The 6,463-nt window shown below is 38.4% G+C and overlaps 1 non-coding gene across 1 annotated transcript; it reads right to left on the reverse strand.

The window, feature by feature from the left end:
• Nucleotides 1-3,040: 3,040 nt before the first annotated feature.
• Nucleotides 3,041-3,148, reverse strand: LOC112731661 (small nucleolar RNA R71). The gene has a single exon (XR_003167430.1). It is a non-coding gene; the product is annotated as a small nucleolar RNA R71 (small nucleolar RNA).
• Between the last annotated feature and the right edge of the window lie 3,315 nt (nt 3,149-6,463).

Below are 6,463 nucleotides of genomic sequence, written 5' to 3' on the forward strand. Positions count from 1 at the left end.
AGTAAATCCTATTCCAGTATGATCGAGAACCTCCAAGATGATTAGCCATGCAGTGACAGCGCATCGGACCATTTTCACAGAGAGGAATAGGATGCAACCAATGACAAGGGTGATGCCTCCAGACGATTAGCCGTGCTGTGACAGAGCATTTGGACCATTTTCCCGAGAGGATTGAAAGTAGCCATTGGCACCGGTGACATCCTTACATAAAGCCAGCCATAGAAAGGAGTAAGACTGATTGGATGAAGACAGCAGGAAAGCAGAGGTTCAAAGGAACGAAAGCATCTCTATGCGCTTATCTGAAACTCTCACCAATGATTTACATAAGTATTTCTATCCTTCTTTTATTACTTATTTTCGAAAACCCCATTACTATTTTATATCTGCCTGACTGAGATTTACAAGGTGACCATAGCTTGCTTCATACCAACAATCTCCGTGGGATCGACCCTTACTCACGTAAGGTATTACTTGGACGACCCAGTGCACTTGCTGGTTAGTTATGCGAAGTTGTGAAGATATGTTTAGACCATGGTTCTGTGCATCCGTTTTTGGTGCCATTGCCAGGGAATCAATTTCGAACAACAATTCACAACCTGAGTAACAATTTCGCATACCAAGTTTTTGGCGCCGTTGCCGGAGATTGTTCGAGTTTGGACAACTAACGGTTCATCATGTTGCTCAGATTAGGTAATTTTCTTTTCGTTATCTTTTCAAAAAATTTTCAAAAATACTTCAAAATTTTCTCACCTGTTTTCGAAAAAAAAAAAGAAAAAAAAATGTATTCAAAAATATATTTTTCTTCAGAATTTTTAAGAATGAATTCTAGTGTTTCATGAAGCATGTGAAGCCTGGTTGGCTGTAAAGCCATGTCTAAATTCATTTGGACTGAGGCTTCCAATTTGTTATCAAGAGCAAGCTAGTTGTTGCTAATCCACCTGCTGCTGTTCCTGAGTTACATACTAAAGCTTGGCTGGCTATTAAGCCATGCCTGACCCTTTGATTGGAGCTTTAGTCTAAAGAGCATAAGATTCCTGGAATTCATATTAAAAATTTTGGAATCCTTATTTTTCTTTTTCGAAATGATTTTCGAAAAAATTAAAAGAAAATACAAAAAATTTATAAAATCATAAAAATCAAAAATATTTTTGTGTTTCTTCTTTGAGTCTTGAGTCATGTTATAAGTTTGGTGTCAATTGCATATTCACCTTGCATTTTTCAAAAATTTCCATGCATTCATAGTGTTCTTCATGATCTTCAAGTTGTTCTTGGTAAGTCTTCTTGTTTGATCTTTGCATTTGCATGTTTTGTGTCTTTTCTTGTTTTTCATACGCATTCCTGAATTTTTTATGTCTAAGCATTAAAGAATTCTAAGTTTGGTGTCTTGCATGTTTTCTTTACATTGAAAATTTTTCAAAAATATGTTCTTGATGTTCATCATGATCTTCATAGTGTTCTTGGTGTTCATCTTGACATTCATAGCATTCTTGCATGCATCACATGTTTTGATCTAAAATTCTCATGCATTGCATTATTTTTCTTGTTTTTCTCTCTCATCATAAAAATTCAAAAATAAAAAAAAAATATCTTTCCCTCTTTTCTCTCATAATTTCGAAAATTAGATTTGACTTTTTCAAAAATTTTTAAAATCTAGTTGTTTTTATGAGTCAAATCAAATTTTCAATTTAAAAATCTTATCTTTTTCAAAACCTTTTTCAAAAATCAAATCTTTTTCATTTTTCCTAGTTATTTTCGAAAATTCCAAAAATATTTTTCAAAAATCTTTTTCTTAATTTTACATCATATTTTCGAAGATAACATCATCAATTAATGTTTTGATTCAAAAATTTCAAGTTTGTTACTTACTTGTTAAGAAAGATTCAAACTTTAAGTTCTAGAATCATATTTTATGATTTCTTGTGAATCAAGTCATTAATTGAGATTTTAAAAATCAAATCTTTTTCAAAAACTAATTTCTATCATATGTTTTCAAAAATATCTTCTTATCTTACCTTTTTCAAAAATTTGATTTCAAAATATCTTTTCTAACTTCCTAACTTCTTATTTTTTCAAATTTGTTTCAACCAACTAACTAACTTTTTGTTTGTTTCTTATCATTTTCAAAACCACCTAACTAACTCTCTCTCTCTAATTTTCGAAAATATCTTCCCTCTTTTTCAAAAATTCTTTTTAATTAACTAATTATTTTAATTTTTGATATTTTTTATTTTCGAAAATTACTAACCTTTTTCAAAAACTATTTTCGAAAATCACTAACTCTTTTTCAAAAAAAAATTTATTTTCGAAAATCCTCTCCCTCTCTCATCTTATTCTATTTATTTATTCATCTACTAACATCTCTTCCTCACATCACTCACCAAATTCGAACCCCCTCTTTTATCTGTGTTCGAATTTTTTCTTCTTCTTTTTCTACTAACAATAAGGAACCTCTTTACTGTGACATAGAGGATTCCTCTTCTTTTCTTTTTCTCTTCTCTTTCTTATGAGCAGGGATAGAGAAAAAGGCATTCTTGTTGAAGCTGATCCAGAACCTGAAAGGACTCTGAAGAGGAAACTAAGAGAAGCTAAATTACAACAATTCAGAGACAACCTTATTGAAAATTTCGAACAAGTAAAGGAGATGGCAGCCGAACCCAACAACAATAATGCAAGGAGGATGCTTGGTGACTTTAATGCACCTAATTCCAATTTACATGGAAGAAGCATCTCCATCCCTACCATTGGAGCAAACAATTTTGAGTTGAAACCTCAGCTAGTTTCTCTGATGCAGCAGAACTGCAAGTTTCATGGACTTTCATCTGAAGATCCTTTTCAGTTCTTAACTGAATTCTTGCAGATCTGTGATACTGTTAAGACTAATGGAGTAGATCCTGAAGTCTACAGACTCATGCTTTTCCTTTTTGCTGTAAGAGACAGAGCTAGAGTGTGGTTGGACTCTCAACCCAGAGATAGCCTGAACTCTTGGGATAAGCTGGCCACGACTTTCTTAGCCAAGTTCTTTCCTCCTCAAAAGCTGAGTAAGCTTAGAGTGGATGTTCAGACCTTCAGACAGAAGGAAGGTGAATCCCTCTATGAAGCTTGGGAAAGATACAAGCAGCTGACCAAAAAGTGTCCTTCTGACATGCTTTCAGAATGGACCATCCTGGATATATTCTATGATGGTTTATCTGAGCTATCAAAGATGTCATTGGATACTTCTGCAGGTGGATCCATTCACTTAAAGAAAACACTTGCAGAAGCTCAAGAACTCATTGACATGGTTGCTAATAACCAGTTCATGTACACTTCTGAGAGGAATCCTGTGAGTAATGGGACGCCTATGAAGAAGGGAGTTCTTGAAATTGATACTCTGAATGCCATATTGGCTCAGAACAAAATATTGACTCAGCAAGTCCATATGATTTCTCAGAGTCTGACTGGAATGCAAGGTGCATCCAACAGTACTCAAGAGGCTTCCTATGAAGAAGAAGCTTATGATCCTGAGAACCCTGCAATAGCAGAGGTAAATTACATGGGTGAACTATATGGAAACTCCTATAATCCATCATGGAGAAATCATCCAAATCTCTTCATGGAAGGATCAAAGGCCTCAACAAGGCTTTAATAATGGTGGAAGAAACATGTTTAACAATAATAAACCTTTTCCATCATCCACTCAGCAACAGACAGAGAACTCTGAACAAAGTACCTTTAATTTAGTAAACTTAGTCTCTGATCTATCCAAGGCCACTGTAAGTTTCATGAATGAAACAAGGTCTTCCATTAGAAATTTGGAAGCACAAGTGGGCCAGCTGAGTAAAAGGATCACTGAAATCCCTCCAAGTACTCTCCCAAGCAATACAGAAGAGAATCCAAAAGGAGAGTGCAAGGCCATTGACATAAGCACCATGGCCAAACCTGTAAGGGAAGGAGAGGACGTGAATCCCAAGGAGGAAGACCTCCTGGGACGTCCAGTGATCAATAAGGAGCTTCCCTCTGAGGAACCTAAGGAATCTGAGGCTCATCTAGAGACCATAGAGATTCCATTGAACCTCCTTATGCCATTCATGAGCTCTGATGAGTATTCCTCTTCTGAAGAGAATGAGGATGTTACTGAAGAGCAAGCTACCAAGTTCCTTGGTGCAATCATGAAGCTAAATGCCAAATTATTTGGCATTGATACTTGGGAAGATGAACCTCCCTTGTTCACCAATGATTTAAGTGATCTGGATCAACTGACATTGCCTCAGAAGAGACAGGATCCTGGAAAGTTCATAATACCTTGTACTATAGGCACCATGATCTTTAAGGCTCTGTGTGACCTTGGTTCAGGGATAAACCTCATGCCCCTCTCTGTAATAGAGAAACTGGGAATCTATGGGGTGCAAGCTGCTAAAATCTCATTAGAGATGGCAGACAATTCAAAAAAAAAATAGGCTTATGGACAAGTAGAGGACGTGTTAGTAAAGGTTGAAAATCTTTACATCCCTGCTGATTTCATAGTCCTGGATACTGGAAAGGAAGAGGATGAATCCATCATCCTAGGAAGACCTTTCCTAGCCACAGCAAGAGCTGTGATTGATGTGGACAGAGGAGAATTGATCCTTCAATTAAATAAGGACAACCTTGTGTTTACAACTCAAGGATCTCTCTCTGCATCCAAGGAGAGGAAGCAGAAAAAGCTTCTCTCAAAGCAGAGTCAAACAAAGCCCCCACAGTCAAACTCTAAGTTTGGTGTTGGGAGGCCACAACCAAACTCTAAGTTTGGTGTCAAACCCCCATATCCAAACTCTAAATTTGGTGTTGGGAGGTCTCAACAAAGCTCTGCACATCTGTGAGGCTCCATGAGAGCCCACTGTCAAGCTATTGACATTAAAGAAGCGCTTATTGGGAGGCAACCCAATTTTTATTTATCTAACTATATTTTTCTTAGTTATATGTCTTTATAGGTTCATGATCATGTGGAGTCACAAAATAAATATAAAAATTGAAAACGGAATCAAAAACAGCAGAAAAAAATCACACCCTGGAGGAAGGCCTTACTGGCGTTTAAACGCCAGTAAGAAGCATGTTTTGGGCGTTCAACGCCAGAACAGAGCATGGTTCTGGCGCTGAACGCCAGAAATGGGCAGCATCTGGGCGTTTGAATGCCAGAAATGCACCCTAGAGGAGAGCTGGCGCTGAACGCCCAGAACAAGCATGGTTCTGGCGTTCAACGCCAGAAATAGGCTACAAATGGGCGTTCAACTCCCAGAACAAGCACCAATCTGGCGCTGAACGCCCAGAGTTGTGTGCAAGGGCATTTTGCATGCCCAATTTGGTGCAAGGTTGTAAATCCTTGAACACCTCAGGATCTGTGGACCCCACAGGATCCCCACCTACCTCCACTCACTTCTTCTCACTCCTCTTTCACACAATCCCATAAACACTCTTCCCCAAAACCCTTCACCAATCACCTCAATCTCTCTTCCCCATCACCTCTTCACCACTCACATCCATCCACTCTTCCCCATAAACCTACCTCATAAACTCCACCTACCTTCAAAATTCAAAATCAATTTCCCACCCAAACCCACCCTAAATGGCCGAACCTTCACCCCCCTCCCATCCCTATATATAACCCTCAATTCTTCCTCATTTTCATACAACACAACCCTCTCTTCTCTTCTTGGCCGAAACACAACCCCTTCTCCCTCTCCTCCATTTCTTCTTCTTCTTCATCTATTCTTTCTTCTCTTGCTCGTGGGCGAGCAAAATTCTAAGTTTGGTGTGGTAAAAGCATAAGCTTTTTATTTTTCCATTACCATTGATGGCACCTAAGACCGGAGAATCCTCTAGAAAAGGGAAAGGGAAGACAAAAGCTTCCACCTCCGAGTCATGGGAGATGGAAAGGTTCATCTCCAAAGCCCATCAAGACCACTTCTATGATGTTGTAGCCAAGAAGAAGGTGATCCCTGAGGTCCCTTTCAAACTCAAAAGAAATGAGTATCCGGAGATCCGACATGAAATTCAAAGAAGAGGTTGGGAAGTTCTAACAAACCCCATCCAACAAGTCGGCATCCTAATGGTTCAAGAGTTCTATGCTAATGCATGGATCACTAGGAACCATGATCAAAGTAAAAACCCGAACCCAAAGAATTATCTCACCATGGTTCGGGGGAAATACTTAGATTTTAGTCCGGAAAATGTGAGGTTGGCGTTCAACTTGCCAAACATGGAAGAGAACGCACGCCCCTACACAAGGAGAGTCAACTTTGATCAAAGGTTGGACCAAGTTCTCATGGACATATGTGTAGAAGGAGCTCAATGGAAGATTGACTCAAAAGGCAAACCGGTTCAACTAAGAAGACTGGACCTTAAGCCTCTAGCTAGAGGATGGTTGGAGTTCATTCAATGCTCAATCATTCCCACTAGCAACTGGTCTAAAGTTACTATAGACCGGGCCATCATGATCCATAGCATC

This window comes from Arachis hypogaea, chromosome 12, assembly GCF_003086295.3.
Source record: "Arachis hypogaea cultivar Tifrunner chromosome 12, arahy.Tifrunner.gnm2.J5K5, whole genome shotgun sequence".
NCBI classification, from domain to species: Eukaryota; Viridiplantae; Streptophyta; class Magnoliopsida; order Fabales; family Fabaceae; genus Arachis; species Arachis hypogaea.